Source organism: Ostrea edulis, chromosome 6 (assembly GCF_947568905.1).
Source record: "Ostrea edulis chromosome 6, xbOstEdul1.1, whole genome shotgun sequence".
Classification (NCBI taxonomy): Eukaryota; Metazoa; Mollusca; class Bivalvia; order Ostreida; family Ostreidae; genus Ostrea; species Ostrea edulis.
In genome coordinates this window covers 21,598,442-21,616,981 of record NC_079169.1, presented here as the reverse complement: position 1 = coordinate 21,616,981, position 18,540 = coordinate 21,598,442, and positions in this window count along the sequence as shown.

Genomic DNA, 18,540 nt, shown 5'->3' with positions numbered 1-18,540 from the left:
TGCGAGATGGCCAGATACGATTAGCAACAAAGAACTGTGGAAAAGAAGCAAACAAGAACCAATTGAGATAACAATTAGAACAAGAAGATGGAAGTGGATTGGACACACCTTAAGAAAACCTAACACCAACATAACTAAACAAGCTCTAGAATGGAATCCACAAGGCAAACGTAAGAGTGGCAGACAGTAAAACACATGGCGTAGAGGGATCAATGCAGAGCTACAGGCCATCAATAAAACATGGGGAGAAACCAAAAGAATAGCCCAAGACAGAAAAAAGTGGAAAGCTACTGTGGTTGCCCTATGTCCCCCATGGGACGAAGTGGATTAAGTAAGTAAGTAAGTAAGTATACATATAACACAGAAGGTCACTGACAGATTTCTGAGTATCTCGTTTCTCACATACGTTACACCGATTTGGACAAGGGTCAAACATCGTGCCTCGTCCAGTGTTAAGAATTTGTTTTCATAACGTTGACTTTGTCTGGCAGATGGGTACCTCCTAAACAGGCCTCTCCCATAACAGGTCACCCTAATGGAAGTCTCTGCATATGGAGTATCTGGTGGTCCAATACGTGGGACATAATGAGTTTGGATGACATCTCGTCTAATCAACAACATGGTCTGGGCATTGTCGTCCAATGGCGGTATATGCTTCACGGTGTCATGCAAATGATTGTAGTGTGTAGTTCTGAGCTATCTCTGGTGTAGGAATTTCTTCACGATTGTCTGGAAGATGACTGCACTCAGTGGCAACAGGAATTTGAAGTAAAATAGAACGGTCCATTGATTCCACCACGATGTTATGAGCTCTCCTTCCAACAGCTTGTTTCTTTTCTGAGCATGAAATGAGCATATTTTCGACATCCTTTCCCTCGATTCCAAGTAAGTCGAAGAGTTGAGAACTGGACAAAGAACGGTTACTTTGGTCGTCTAGCATAACATACGCACGCCTGTGTGTTCAGATCATCCACAAGATGCACATTGGCCAACAGTATTTTAGCGCATGATTTTCCAGGAAATTTACCACAAATTTGAGTACATTTTGAAAAAATATCAATAGAAGCCTCCCCATTGTAAGTTAATGCGACTGCATGCAGAGCAGCTGATGGCGTATCAACATGAAGGGGGTAGGAGGACTGCTGCTGTTGCTTTCTTTGTATGTCACTATCCCGGCAAGTCTTTCTGAAGATGATTAGTAGAGGCATACCATCGGAAACATATTTTCTTCTCTCTCAAGAATTTCATTCGTTCCTGAATTTTTTTATCTGAAGGTCCTGTACTTATTCAGTGAATAATCTGAATTATGAAATGGAAGTACATAATTGTCATCAATACACAGAGATGCATTCTGGATTTCATGACGAGTGTTACATGTTGTTTTCTTCACTACAACAGAGTTTTTCTGATGATGATCTTGACAAACGTTGTCTCATATAGGAAGCTGGGATTGTTCCTGTTGCGACTTTGGTCTCCTAAAAACTCAAAAATATAGGTGAATGGAGGATAGGCAATGTGATGTTCCTTCATATATCTGACAGCTGAAGATGTCCATTTTTCTCGTAGATTGTGAGGTAACTTATTCACAAATGGGTTCTACACCAGTTGATGAGTCACAATAGCCAAGTAAAGGTTTCATTCATTCATCATATATGATGGATTCAATTTCAGAGACTAAATCTGATAGTTGGTAGAGCTTCTTCGAGTCTTTAATAGCGAATTTTGGAAACGCCTTTAATCTTCTCCTTAATGACGATTCTATCATTTTTGCGCAACCATATCGTCTAACCCGCTCCAAAGCTCTCTCGAGGCCTCGAATCGGGTTAGCGATCTTTACTGATTTTATTCTCTGAATATGTCTCTTAGACTCTGGTCCACTCCACTTTAACAGAAAACCAAGGTCTTCAAGAGGGGAAACATCTAATCCACTCATCGCAGTTTTGAATGATACTTTACCCGTCAAGTAACTTTAATAAGTCCTTCTTAAGCGTGTATCTTGTAAAATCACTGAAAACGGAGTGGTTTGGTGTGAATGAGGAATCGTTCGGATTCAAGTCGAGGCTGGTGGGATCCATTGGAAGAATCACTTCTGTTTCTAGAAACAAGTCATAGTTAGCACTTTCGTTTTTAGTGTTTTTACACACGTGTTGGGAATAGGTGAAGGATTTGAACAACGCACTCCAGTATTGTTGTTTTCTTCAACGTAGGCTTTTGTTTTACTGAAGGATTAAATGAGTTAACAATTGAACATTTTTAACTTCTTGATAACTACTACTCTAATTCTTGTACTCAGAAATTGATGACATCATTATACAAAAATGTTACAGGATCCCCCTTGAAGGCTCGATACCTCAACATTCCTGGTGCAGATCAGGTCACATGACCCTTGACCTCCACAGTTCTTACAAGGACTATTTCTGGAATGTTTGTTAAAATTTCAATGAAATAACATCCCTGCCAATATCCCATTATTCCTACCAGCTAATTCACTTGCAGTTGCCCATGACCACTACTACTTGAAGTATACCCCAGATGACATGTTCTTGAATTCAGCCTGTATTAATGAAATAAGATTGATTGATTGATGTTTTCCGCCACACTCAACAATTTTTCAGTTATCTGGTGGCGCCCAGTTTTTGTTGGTGGAAGAGAGAACCCAGTTACAATGTACCTGGGAAGAGACCACCGACCTACCGAAAGTAAACTGGGAAACTTTCTCACTTACCGGCGCGAGCAGGATTCGAACCCGCGCCGACAGAGGTGAGAGGTCGTGTGATGATGAGCGCGATGCTCTAACCACTCGGCCACGGAGGCCCTAATGAAATAAATAAATTGCAAAAAACATCCTGAAATTAACACTTTAGGTCAAAGTCTGTGGAAAGAAGAGCGACTAAAGAGGCTCCAGTCATCTGAATTTGGCAGAATTTGCAAGGCCACAGAAAAGACGGATAATTGTAAACATGCGAAGTCATTACAGAATGACAGAAACATACTCCAGCGATATATCATGGCGCGAAAAAACATGAAACCGTTGCAATCAGGCAATAAGAGAAATACTATAGTTGAAATACAACAATGTAGCATTTGGTGTATCACCCGGTATCATCAGCGATCATGCCATCATCGAAGAGAAATCTCCATACAGTACACATGTACTTAATGAGGATTTCAACATCTAACTTACCGTACCTACAAAATGGAGATTACTTTTTTTTTGGACAAACACACGACTGTTGTCATCAGATTCAAGGCCAGTTATTTTGCTCAGGGCGGAAGAAATGTGCCCTGATTATTTACACTTGTATCTGGATATTGAAAGAGACAAATTCATATCAAATATCATATCTGATATTTAAAAAATTGACAAGTTCTTTCAACTTGTTTTGTTAGAGATACTATTTTACAAGTCCTACTACATTGCAGTGGTGACTACAACAAAATTGATGAATCCTCATTAAACTTTAATGGAAACTGCACTGTTAAAAAGATTGTATGACTAACATTGACTACAATTTGGTACAATTGTCTTCTTAAATTTACACAGCATGAATACAGTGAAAATAACTTCACTGGCCATTTTGATGACAGTTGCAGACATTGGCTGGGTCAGTATTCTAAATGTCTGCGCTAGTCCTATATTCCGTTGGTTGTTTAACGTCCCCCTCGAGAATCTTTCACTCATATGGAGACGTTACCACTGCCGGTGAAGTGCTGCAAAATTTAGGCCTATGCTCGGCGCTTACGACCTTTGAGCAGGGAGTTTGAATTTCAATGAAATAACATCCATGTCAATATCCCATTATTCCTTATTATTGTCTCATGGGAGACTTTTCCGATTTCCTAAATCTTCAATTCATAATTTCGACCGTACATTTTTACCATTTACTACTACTATAAAAAAGTGGGAGAGGGGGCAGTACAGGGCCAAACAGGGTTTATATGTATAATGGATCTGCAACAAAAATATCAATGATTGGTTGGTTGTATATTGTTTATAAGCTGTAGAAACATATTCTCTCCGGAGTTTTTCACTCACATGAAGAGGTCACCATTGCCGGTGAAGGGCTGCAAAATGTAGGCTTATGCTTGGCGCATAGGGCCTTTAAGAAGGAAGGGATCTTTATCGTGCAAGATCTACTGTGACACGGGACCTCGGTTTTCGCGGTCTCATCCGAAGAACCGCCCCATTTAGTCGCATCTTACGACAAAACACTTACTGAAGACATAACCTATTTTTGATCCCTCGTTTTTCAATTCGCCAGACCTCTATTTAAATTTCCCGACATAGGAGACGAAGAAAATGAACGTAACATTGGCAGCAAGAAGCAATTATCAATTGGCCTTAATACTTTACCCTTTCTAATAGGCGCGTGTATTTTTCCACGTTCATCCGTTTGTATCGTGGGTCTAGAAATGACAACCTTTTCGGCACGCACAGAAAAATTCAGGATCCAGATACTCTTTTTTAAAATCAGAAATATACTATATAGAAGAAAACAATCAATCAGTTACCTGGGCACCTATTCACAAAATATCTTGCACTGTAATTTTCTTATTTTTCATCTCTTGTAGACTTTCTTGACACGTAAAGTACATCCATGATTTATAAAACTTGAATACATACTTTTGACCTTGTAATTGGTATTTGATTATCAGATAGAATTATTTTTTCAGCTTAGTCGTAAGAGGTTTGTTGTTTTTAGAATAAGGGCCCTGAGTCTTAGTTAAAAGTAGATGTATCACTACTCCCAAGGACTATGGAATAGGTACATTAAGGGATATTTAAATTTTAAAAACAAATCTTGTTTTATACACTTGATGAATATTAGAGTTTATCTTAGCTTTGCAGAACAAGAATATGACTAATTATGACCTGTCCTAGAGTTTAAAAAAATCACGATTTTGGCACGCCCTTTCCTGGTTTTTCTAAATTTACAATTATGGTAGAGGATTTCCTCTTCCACATCAGTAGGCATTTAGTTTTTTTTTTTATAGAGATGTGCAGTTGTAGAGAAAATTCTTTAATTTTGGCAGCTTTTGTCCCGCCCATAGGACCCCAGGGGTGTAGGAATTCTAAAATTCACCAGTTAGGTTCTCCTATTTCCAAACATGCTTCATACCAAATCTGAATAGAATTGGAATGGTAGTTATCAAAAAATTTAAAAATGTTCTATTGTTAACACATTTGATAACTGATCATTTTGGCCCCATTCTGATACCAAAAGCCCTACCCGTGGGATCATCAAACTTATGAAAGGTCAATTTGGGAAAGGACTACCTGTTTCTTTCTAAATATTCATTTATTTTTTTTAATTTAGTTTCAATATCACTAAGTGTAGAAACACTAAGTGTTTTACACATTAACATTATATACCAAGTTTGGCCCCGCAACAGAAGCATCGTATTTTATTTTCCAGTGGGAGATGAGTTGTAAGAGTCGTATCATTCAAGGAAATTGGTAAAATCAAAATCGTAGTGAATCGGCGGAGAACCATCTTGAATTGGACGCTGACTATACTAGTCAATCGGTCCTGTTACGAAATTAGTGGAGTAGTTACGATTGTATACGAAATTAGTGGAGTAGTTACGATTGTATACGAAATTAGTGGAGTAGTTACGATTGTATACGAGGCTGACTACGTCACCTCATAAAAATGCACACTATCTAAGATGACAAAATGTATAGTTAATACATCACCTTTTAGATCCCCCAAATTGGCCATAAGCAAAACCTAAGTAGTAGTTGGGACTGTGGATACAGTCCGGTTCCGGCTTCAACTTTATCTGCAGTGCCGTGACAATAAGTTTGAAATATTATTAAAGTATATTGTAATAGTTAAAAAATTATTAGTATGTAAAAACATTACTAGATTAAAAATGTCAAGTGTAAAATTTTCAGTTGCATTTTCCTGACAACGATTGTGAAAGATACTACATCATGCATGTACGTTTGTGCGGACACAGAATTTTCTTTGATTCTACTTCCTGTAAGGTTGGGTCCCGTTTGTTTTACAGATACACGATTTGACAATATCGAGAAAATAACTGGCGATGGTCATGCGATTTGTTTGTATAGTTTTTAGCCCCCTCATCAGAGAGCGATCACAGTTCATTAAAACCGATGTCAACAACCCCCGAAATTCTGGATTTTTTCCCCGTCAACCCATTAAAACCATAATTTGGCTCTGGGGCTCAAAAATCTGGAAACGGAGATTTTTGTAGGACTTACAGGCTCTTATTTGTTAACGATTGTAGAAATTTTTCGCTTCGATGCCTCCTGTATAGCGCTTTAAAAAAGTAAGTGGATCAATTCAATTGTTTCGTGGATTTTATTAAATCAACAATATTACGATGTTTATTTGGCCAGTATGTATTTCTTATGGTCAAATTTACATCATTTGCATAATACCTCTCAATAGTTTTCATACTTCTTCATTTGCGCACATCTGCTAGATATACAGGTATTACTTGAGTAATAAAAATGCTGATTTGCATGCAAGCTTTTGTGTTGATTTGCCAACAGTTTTTGTTTTTTGACACTTGAATTCAGAGTCACTTGAAATTCTACATCTTCTCTTCGCATGTTTGTTTTCCATGTTGCATTCCGCATATTTTTTCACAATGCAATGAAATATGGAATTCACATTCATATTTAAATAGGCACTTGTTTCTATAAACCAAATGTTCATTTCCACAGCAGCTAATATAAATGCGGATTCTGTTGAAACTTTTCTTGATGAAACTTTGTCCATTTTGTTACCCACCAAGACGATGTTGGCGAAATTCAGTCCTGTAAAAAACGAGATAGTCATTCTTAATTAGCAAAGTTTTCATTTATAACAATAAAAGAGGACTGGAAAACTAAAGAAACAAATGAAATGTGTGAACATCATTAAATTACCTTTTTTTGATCGAATCTCATTGCAAAGGTTTTGTGCAGTTAGAAAAGAGCTGGGACTTTCCACGGAATATACGACAACGAAAAAGTCTCCTTTTTGGATGTAAACTTCTCGCATTGCAGGAAATTCTTGTTGCCCAGTTGTATCCAAAATTTCAACAATTTGGTGAAGGCCATCTGCAAAATAGAAGAAAAAAAAGTTTAAAATTTGGTTTCTATTTTACAGTAACAAAGACAAATTCTCATTAATTGAAATTTAAAATCAATCGGTCAAATTAATACTAACTAGGAAGCCGCAATGTTTCATGGTAAGACTGGCCAAGAGTTGCGGGCATCCTCTCCGTAAAAACTCCGTACAGAAACTGGTTGATGAGACTAGTTTTCCCAACCTCTTCTTCACCCATAAAAACTATATGAATAGGCTTCATGTCACAATTCACCAACTGTATTCAAAGCTCGTAATCGTACAATTACACAGAAAACATTGTCAAACAGCTCTTATATAGTAAGTATAAGTTTAATTAATGATATTGATTGGTGGAGAAGGAAAGGTGCTAAGTAGTACAAGAGGAGGAGCTTTTTGCTTCAAGAACCAGTTACATCATTGTTGCACATTTATCAGACGAAACTGTTAGAATGTAATTATCATATTCTTTGCGTTGGTTCTTTAACAACACTTCATACAAACTTTTCCCAAAAATGAAAATAAATTGATGTTTTTGTAATTAAAATGAATACAACTTACGGTATGGAATATAATTTATCTTCATATTTTTCAGTGAGGTACAAAACAGAGAGGAAAATTTGAATATAGTTACAATGTATATAAGGCGTTAAAACGCGAAAATTATGCGTCATTTTGCAAAGCCTACGCGTTATTTCGCGAAAAGTTTGAATTATAACGCGTATTGAGGAATCTTAATTTGGAAGTTTGACCACATGTATTGTTCTTTCTAAACACTGGATGCCGGGATGGAATTCTGTTTGGACGAAATAAAAGAGAAATAAACGGGAAAATCTAATATAGTTTAATTTTAATACTCAGAAATATTGAACATCTTTTGAAGAAATATATTTCCCCCATTTATTAGATATATGTTATATAATAAATGATAAAGTATAATAAACACTTCGGAAAGGAGGAGATGCCACATGGCCACACATAACACGCTAAACGTGATAGATCTCAACTCATTTTAAGCTACGGCTTATGTTGACTTGTAATCAATTGACCTACATGTACATACACCCACATCCCTTTAACAGATGGACTTAAAAAGAAACAATAACTTTGAGATCTTCTTTAGACTGTTATGAAACAAAAGACTTTTGTAATGAAAACAAATGATGTTAAGGCATTGAAGATATCAATTAACTACATATATTATTCAAAATATGGCAACATTTTTCTGATAGATTCTAGATGAAGCAACCAATTCTCAGTAGGATCAGTAACGAAGAAGTCTCTTCTGTTCATGAGTTTTCCCCTCTTTAATATTCTCTCTCGAGTACAGCAGATCCTGTTGGAATTCATCAACTCGAGACTATTTTAAGAGTACGGGCCCCTGGACACACCAGAGGTGGGATCAGTTGCCTAGAAGGAATAAGCATCCCCTGTCGACCGGTCACACCCGCCGTGACCCCTATATCTTGATCAGGTAAACGGAGTTATCCGTAGTCAAAATCAGTGTGCCAAGAACGTCCTAAACAGACAGTATGTGACCCAATGATATACTGTAATGGCAAACTAGATTGCTATAACGACCATAAAAGTTGCGAAATGCTGACTTTAAATGAGACTGTTGGAACTCATGCACCATCAACTTGCGGGTGTGACCCATCGACAGGGGGTGCTTACTCTTCCTAGGCACCTGATTCCACATCTGGTATGCCCAGGGGTCTGTGTTTGCCCAACTATCTATTTTTGTATTGCTTATAGAAGTTATAAGATTGATCACTGTTCGTTATCTTCACCTTTCTTTGATTTTCGAAAAAAAAAAAGTAGGTTCACTGCTGGTTGTTAGGGAAACTCAAACCCTCACAACCAAATATATTCGAATTAGTTAAGCGCTGTAAAATGGCTGGAAAATTGTTAAAACGGCGTAAAACCGTAATTTGTCAATCATAACTGATAGTTCAGTCGCTTCTTTTATTATTTTGATCATATCATCTTACTCCGACTTGTCCTGTATGCAATTTGCATAAAAAAGGAAGATGAAGACTGTTGTTCTTTTACACATCTTGACATTTGACTTTCCTTTGGATTCTGTGAAAATAACTTGGCCTTCTTAGTGTTCCTTTGATTTCCTCTTCATCCAGACCGAAGTGTATAAAATGTCACCACCACAACGCAGCTGCCGTTTGGAAAAAAGGTGGCTGATACTAATTTGTTCTGCATTGATGTCCTTCCCCTCTTCTCACTGGCAACACAATACATATCGACTGAGTTGACTTGGTGTGCGCAACGCCTGCATCACAAAATATATGCCACGACATCATTAATAGGAAACAGCTAACATCTCGTATACAAGGGCAGGGAACGAGTATCTGAAAAACACACACACACACAAAAACCAGTATCCAAACCTTGAAATATGTACATATACCATATGGGATGGATGGGATGGATTTTGGACAGATGGCATAATACAATGTCTATCACAAAAATATATTTCTCAAATTATTTCTTCGATTGCTCTGGTTGAAGGCAGCACCAGAAAAGAGGCCGATCCCAATGTGATGCACATTTCTACTTATTTATTGGGGCCCCAATATCCCGGACCCGAATTTAATGCAAGTATTTCTCGTAAAATAAAGACATCTGTTTTATATGAAAAATAAATGCTCTTATTCATACGGAGAAAAAGACAAGCAAAACCAGTTTAAACTTTATTTGGCAAGCATTGGACTTGGCATAAAGGAAGACTTTGTGGGATGCTATTAACAATACAAATGGGCAAACCCACACAAAATGCATCATCAATTGGAAAATTCAAAATTGACCACCCCAGGTCAACCGCGGATGGTTACGTAATTATAGTGTGTAACATTATTGCAATATTTAGCTTAGTTATGCAATGAGTTATGATTAAAACACTCATTTTTTTAACAGTCAGTTTAACCAAATCACAGTTCAATTGTACAGAACAGTTTCAAATTCACTGGCAACACACTACATATGGAATCAGTTAGAGTTAATTTAGAGTTGTGAAATCAGTTGGGAGTTGTGATAATAGCAACCAAAATGGTCACAGTTTCACAAATTCAGTGACAGTACAATTGCTCCGAGTAGTTTCAAATTCACTGGCAACACACCAATAGATATAGAATCAGTTGACGTGGTGTGCGTAAACACCACATGGCTGCAAACAGGTAAGTCTTGTTTGCAGTCATCCCACCAAAGGGGAGTCACAGATCAGCTGACCCACGACCAACCCCGCCTAATTTTCTTAAATTTAAGGATACATCGAACATTACAAGTTTCAACACATGAAAACCAAGTCCTTACTAAATTACTGAGGTACACATCATAAAAGACAATGCCGCCCATCATACCCCCTTACCTGCAGCATGGGCTCACTTACTACACTGTTGATTGGGGAACACTATATCTCCATTTCATCATCATGCTGGAATACATCCACTTTGATAGAGGAAGTATTAGGACACAAATTAAAAATCACTGTGTAATGAATTGCAGACGTTTCAAATAATTAACAAAAATGTATGCAGAGGAATGCTTCACTCCAAGATTATATCCACAATGCGAATCTAATTTCTTTTTCATCAATATATAAACATTTTCTTTTCCAAGTTCAAGAATTTCAAAGCAGGGTATCTCAGCCACCAGATCCACATGCACAACTCCTCCAACGCGACCGAGAAGCGGTGAAAAATGGTTGAATCAATACACCATCCAGAAGCATTACCCGTTTCTGCAACACTTAGAGCTCGATAGAAACAAGTAACTACACAATACGTAAATTTATGCTGCAGCGATTAATAAACCACAATACCCACAAAAAAATAGGTCCCTTTTAAACATAAGGCAAAACCACACAAAAATACAACCCTTTCCTAGCTTTCCCTATACACTTGGGGAGTTTATTCCATACAACGCGTGATTTGATTTTGGACTTTCATCACCCTGTTTCATCATGGGTTTTTTAAGCATTGAAGCACACTGATTCAATGCAGAGAAACATTTAACAGTTGTGGATACATGATGTGTTTCCGTAAAATATGGGTTTCATTAACCTTCAAAGAGCCTGTAAAGATAAAACAAGTACACTGTACATCACCCCAATTGTGATTTTACTGGAAACCGATAGTCACCACCTCTAGCTGCCCAATAAGAGCAACTTTAACTCGATAAGTAAGCTACAAACATCACCAGATAGTTTACTATGTTGGTCATATTAACAGATGCGAGATAAACAGACTAGGTACTGTATTTTCTGAATTGGACTGAGACATGTTTCATTCGATTTCTAGCAACTGAGACATCCTTTATTTACATGAGTTTGTCAATGAAGTCGACCGACTCCTGCAAATTGAGGATAGTACTCTGTATTTGGTGTTGAACACCCAAAATGACAATGTTTAATAGAAATTTCAACACGAAATGTCTCCCCAATTCTAATACCTACTTAGATTTGTAGCTCTATTCAATAAAAACACTAACAAATGAAAGATATTGACAAAATAGGACCAACTTTGTTCACAATTGTTACCATAATTCCTATATCACCACTATGGAGAATATCTTCAAAAAGGTAATGCTCTACATCTACATACCATCATGATCATCCATTATTTAGGCAATGTAAGAAACACACGTCCCAGAAAATAGACCCCACATCCTAGATCTGACATTTGATCCGGCAGTGTCCCTGAAAAATCCAAGACTGTAAAAACTCTGACCACATTTATGATCCTTTGATACTAGACATCTAATATGAAGATGTGGTTCACAGACCCCGCACATAGGATCATACCTTCTCCTAAAGAATGTCTGTTTGATCCGACTGATTTGCAATGAAAATTGGTACGAACTAGGGACTTCTTGAAAAGGACTTATTCGGGTAATTATTGAAAGTTTCCAAGCTAGCCTTATATTTCATTATTTATGTAAAAATGTTCTCAGATTTAGGACTACTTATGCAATCCATTGGAATGCATTTATCTAAATAGCAAAAACATTAATTGAAAATAATAATAATTTTATTGAAAGTAGACGTTAACGGCAAATTGACAAACTGTTTGACAAACGGGATAATTTCAGCTTTTCCATCGTCAACTTCCCATATTTATGTAGCAATATTATATCATCACCTGCTTATGGTGTTTATATCTCTCAACTAATTCGATACGCAAGAGCTTGTTTTTAAATCGAGGCAAGCTACTGACAAACAAGTTTATGGTACAGGGATTTCAACAGTCTCGATTGAAGTCAGCATTTCGCAAAGTCTATGGTCGTTATAACGATCTAGTTTGACAATACAAGCTATCATTCGGTCAATTGCTGTCTGACGTGTTTCATGCCGATTGTTGGACCGTTCTTGGTACACTGATTTTGACTACGGATAACTCTGTTTACCTGGTCACGATATAGGGCTCACGACGGGTGTGACCGGTCGAAAGGGGATGCTCACTCCTCTTAGGCACCTGATCCCACCTCTAGTGTGTCCATGGGTCCGTGTTTGCCCAACTACCTATTTTGTATTGCTTATAGGAGTTATGAGATTGATCACTGTTCGTTATCTTCACCTTTCATACCAGACTCTTGAATGAACCCTAGCCAGAGAGAGAGAGAGAGAGAGAGAGAGAGAGAGAGAGAGAGAGAGAGATCAGAACATATAGGGAAAGAAATTGAATGCCTTACACCAAAGAAAAGTAAGAAAATATTATTGTTTCATTATATTACAAGGCTTACGTGATTTGTTTGGGAAAAATGCATTGATTTTCGTGTTAACAAATTCTCTTATTATACAGCCATGCTTATTTTTTAAATGTGATTTGCCAACAATCAAAATGAAGAATTTGTAGACGTATCTTGTGGACTATTTAAAAGAAAAATCAGAAAATAAAATATCTATGAGTATATCAGAAATGGAAATAAGAAAATGGAGCGAGAGGAACGAATGCAGAGAATGCAAGGTGAAGATAACGAACAGTGATCAATCTCATAACTCCTACAAGAATGCAGAGAATGGATATAGTGAAGCAAGAGAAACTTGCTTTCATTGATTTACTTTAAAAATTAACGAAAGATAAATAGGCATAAAAAGTATTCAGATGTGTAATATTTCATTCTAGATATTTGTTTAATTTATCTTAATAAACTAAACCATTAAAGTTACAATACACATTCTATACATTTGTACACATTTAGGCCAGATATTCCTGTAGTAATGGGGGAGACATATCAAAGAAAGTGCCAGTTTCGCTCCTATACAAATAGTGTTGCAATTAATAAAGAATGAAGCTACCCTATAGTACTTTCCAACAGGTTGTAGATAAAGCTTTTGATTTTTCTTGTAGTATAGAGAAAAGAGTAAAATTTTTGCCAAAAGTCCATTCCACACACACTCACACTGTGGACATCCTTTTGTTAAATCGCAGTAATAACACCACCTCGAAAAGGGGGAATTATGTAAGACGATAACGTCTAAACAGGGTAACCATAGACAGGGTAGACATCAGTGTTTGGTTTAGTCATATGTTGATACATTTGGTATTCAACGTTGCTTTCCCTTAACATACCGGCATCATGGTGACGTCCTTCATCCGGGCCAAATAGATGCGCAATCATCCCATCAGTTGTCGTTATGCACTGAAATTTTAAACCGTGGACTCTTTTGTGACCAATAAACACCACCTGCTGATGAGACTGAGGTCTGCATATCGGTCTGACAGTTCCGTCAATGAACCCCCAGCAATTGGACAGAGGCGCTCCACATCTATTCACGACTGCTGCCATTTCATCCAGTTTTGCATGAAACAACCAAGGCTGGTTTAGGTTTTCAAGGAGATGTCCATGTCTTGTATCTATGCAATCAAGGACTGAATTGAAAATATATGACAATTGAGTAGTTGATCTTCCAAATACATAGGGGAAAATCCTCTAATCCATTTGGGTGTGCCAATCTTCGTATGAGAATACACAAACCTTCTATTCCTGAACATACAGTCCTGTTTTTACATTCAATTTTGTTTGGGATATGCAGTGTTATTCGTAATCCTAGTAAATCATCTCTCTGAAACCGGAATAACAGGCGAAATTGTTCGTCGTTCAATTCATCCAGGTTTAATCGGTGATAAATCGATGCCCCTTTTTCATTATCCATGCAAGACAAACGTAAAACATCCTCATCGTCTGCCAGAGCTGCAAGCAACATCATATTTTGGGCCATTTATTTTCTTTTATCTTAACGCAGTGAACCCTGTTTTGATTCGATTATCTGCATTTTTTCATCCATTTTTATCCAATCTAGTGTTTTGTAATTAATGGTTTTATAGGTACGCGTACAGGTACTGTTTGTTTAACATAACATTACGTTGGATGCGTGTACTTGTAAACATACTTCTGTTTGTACACGTAGACGTACACCGTCCGTTTCTTAACGTTTGTAATATTTTAACTATTTCAACTTGTAAAACATAGATAACGGTATATAAACTACGGTCATGGGACCAGTAAACTTCAATTCAAGAGAAAGCTAATTACAAATGCTGAAGAAAATAAGCTGGACCGACATTTGGGTATTCAAAATAGCAAGACAGCTATGATGGGCCCCAATACATTCTCGAATGTTTGAAATTATTTAGGGACACTAATATTGTGGAAGCTCTTCACTGCACTTGTGTCTATATAATGCCAAATTAGATAGATCACATAGTAATTGTAATTGAAAGCCTGAATGAAAGCCATGACCGACATTGTGTCAGTGGGTTGTTGGGGAGTATGCAAACATCGACAAATTGTTGTTTCATTGACAGTATGACCACAATTTAAACGTCCGAGACTGAATTGCTTATGATGCCTCTTCCGTCGTATAGCACCATGTTACCCCAGCAGCACCCACTTGAACGTCATGCAAGTGCTAAACAGACCCTGAACTGACTCGGGATGAGCTGTCAAGTAAAGCTAAGTACAGTAGATAAGCAATTTGCGATTTAAAAAAAAAAATAATGAAGCCCCATTTCTCACCTCAACTACATCACTATCTGGAAAGAATCTCGATGACAAGAGCAATGCACAATCTACTTGAATTTGAGACACATTGCTAGGCAATGATAAAGTTAAGAATACACTAGTTTCTACCAGGAATGGAAATTCCTATATATGCAATTATATATGCAAGTTGTGCCTGTGGGCTATCCAGAGACACAAAACTGCATGTGTTTGAGCCCTTGGTATGGAAACCTGTTGGTTGTCGCAAGAGTGATGACCAAACGTCACAATCAGGCATGTCATATTTTGCTCGTGTTCCTCTCATTAGTCCAGTCACAGTTCTGATGCAACGCTTACCTTATCCTTTGACCTTAAACCCAGTTGTGTTTAGCGATGGTCCTCTTCATGGGGGATCTCAATCACTCGAAATAAAAACAACATTGTGTTAATGCGCTATATTTCATTTCATTGTAATAAATACAATATATTAGGCACGTGGGATAGATTAGGAGAGTTGGTCTTGGCAATTAATTAAAAAACTGTTATATTGGATGACCTTCCCCGCCTTTGAATTATTTTTATTTATTCTAATATCTTTAATTTTGATAGAGTGGTGAACAAGAACTTAGAAGTATGTAAATCTTGAAACTTAAGAATTGAACCCATGTAGTGGAGGATGTTCCCTCCCCCTTTTAAGCAATGGAAATTTTGGAGGGGGGTTGAGACAATTTAATAATAAAGAGCCCAATACTTCCCCTTCTGTCCCCAATATGAAAGACAATTTACACGTTTGTTATGATGTTGCCTGTGAGAGTCTGCTTTATATTATCAAAGTGTGACTCAACGGGTGGACGCCGGATATCATGATCCATACGAGTCATCCACCGACTATATCAAAGCAGGCGACAAATTAAATTATTTCAAGAAAAATAACTCGCCTCCAAATATTTCAAACGAAATAAGTAAACGAAATTTTAACTTAATTTAGAAGATAGGAAGATGGTCGCCTTCACAATGCATGGCTGCAGATCTGTGTGTTACAAGTTCAAGCCCAGTCTGGTATTTTTTGAAGATGTACCATATCTCCTTAACAGATGAAATTAGCAGAATATACATGAACAATTAAAAGTCACATATTAATTTTTATAAAACCACTTTACTGTACACGCGATACATTCACACCGGCATATGTAACTTGGACAGATGGCATAATACGGTGGTATCACAAAAAACATACTTCTCAAAGGTAGCACCAGATGGAGGTCGATCCCGACGTGATGAACATTTATACTTATTTATTGGGTCCTCAATATCCCGCACCCAAATTTAATGCAAGTATTTCTCGTAAAACAAAGGCATCTATTGCGTGTATATATATATATATATATATATATATATATATATATATATATATAATATATATATATATATATATATATATTATAGATGGTCGGATTTGTGTGCTGACGTCATGCTCAAAGAAGTCGAATGACAGGGATGCAAACCGAAGTCGAAGTGATGCTTCATTGTTTTGGTGAGTTAGGGCCGTTTAAACGGTGATAACATCATACGAGTCATTGTTAACTTTTAGAATAGTCATCAGAGTACTGAATTCTCACGTCTTGGAAGGAAGACCCGAGAAATAAAATTATAAAAGTAGACAAACCAGCAACACCAGCTGATGTCGCTGACATTCCCGTTTTTCAATATGGAATCCTCTCTGAATCTTCTCCGTTCATGGTGGTGGTAAGAGTCTGAGGAATCGCGGATTAGTATTGAGCTGGCGTTTCCCATGCTGTTTGTTTTGTATTGTTTTTAGTCTCCACGTCATAAAGCGATTACAGTTCATAAAAACCGATATAAAAAAAACCAAACTTCCAAAAAGAAATTTCGCCAACCCATTAAAAAGATTAGGGTGGGGCCTTAAAAATCCGGAAACACAGAATTTTTGTAGGCCTACTGGCTCTTATATTTGTTAAGGATTGTAGAAACTTTTCTCCTCATAGCCTCCTGTATAACGCTTTAAAAAAAAGTAAGTGGATAATTTCAATTATTTAAAACCCCATGGGGGTCCGTGTTAGAAAAAGTTCTCAATACCCCTTTCTTATGGTAAGAGGCGACTAAATGGGGCGGTCCTTCGGATGAGACTGCAAAAACTGAAGTCCTGTGTCACAGCAAGTGTGGCAGGATAAGGATATCTCCATATGAGTGAAATATTCTCGAGAGGGAAATTAAACAATAGATAATCAATCAATCAATCATTACATGGATTTTATTAAATCAACAATATTACGATGTTCATTTGGTCAGTAAAATGTATTTCTTACGGTCAAATTTACATCATTTGCATAATACTTCTAAGTAGTTTTCATATTCTTCATTTGCGCACATCTGCTAGATTTACAGGTATTACTTGAGTAATAAAAATGCTGATTTACATACAAGCTTTTGTGTTGTTTTGCCAACAGTTTTTGTATTTTGACACTTGAATTCAGAGTCACTTGAAATTCTACATCTTCTCTTCTCATGTTTGTTTTCCGTGTTGCATCCCGCATATTTTTTCACAATGCAGTGAAATATGGAACTCACATTCATGTTTAAATAGGCACTTGTTTCTAAAAACCAAATGTTCATTTCCACAGCCAACTTAAATCCGGATTCTGTTGAAACCTTTCTTGATGACGCTTTGTCTATTTTGTTACCCACTACGACGATGTTGGAGAAATTCATTCCTAAAAGAAACGAGAAGGTCATTCTTAATTAGCAAAGTCTTCATTTATAGAAATAAAAGAGTGGAAAAGTACACAAACAAATGAATTATATGAAGATGATTAAATTACCCTTTTTTGTTCGAATCTCACTGCAAAGGTTTTGTGCAGTTTGAAAAGAGCTGGGACTTTCTACGGAATATACGACAACGAAGAAGTCTCCTTTTTGGATGTAAAGTTCTCGCATTGCAGGAAATTCTTGTTGCCCAGTTGTATCCAAAATTTCAACAATTTGGTGAAGGCCATCTGTAAAATAGAAAAGTTTAAAATTTGGTTTCTATTTTACGGTAACAAAGACAAATTCTCAGCAATTGGAATTTAAAATCAATCGGTCAAATTGATACTAACCTGGAAGCCGCAATGTTTCATGGTAAGACTGGCCAAGAGTTGCGGGTATCCTCTCCGTAAAAACTCCGTACAGAAACTGGTTGATGAGACTAGTTTTTCCAACCTCATCTTCACCCATAAATACTACATGAATAGGCTTCATTTCAAAATTCAGCAACTGTACACAAAGCTTGTAATCATGCAATTATACAGGTGATATTGTCAAACAGCTCTTATATAGTAAGTATAAGTTTAATTAATGATATTGAATGGTGTAGAATGAAAGGTGCTAAGTAATTCAAGAGGGGCGATTTATGCGTCAAGAACCAGTGACGTCATTGTTGTACATTTCTTAGATGAAACTTTTAGAA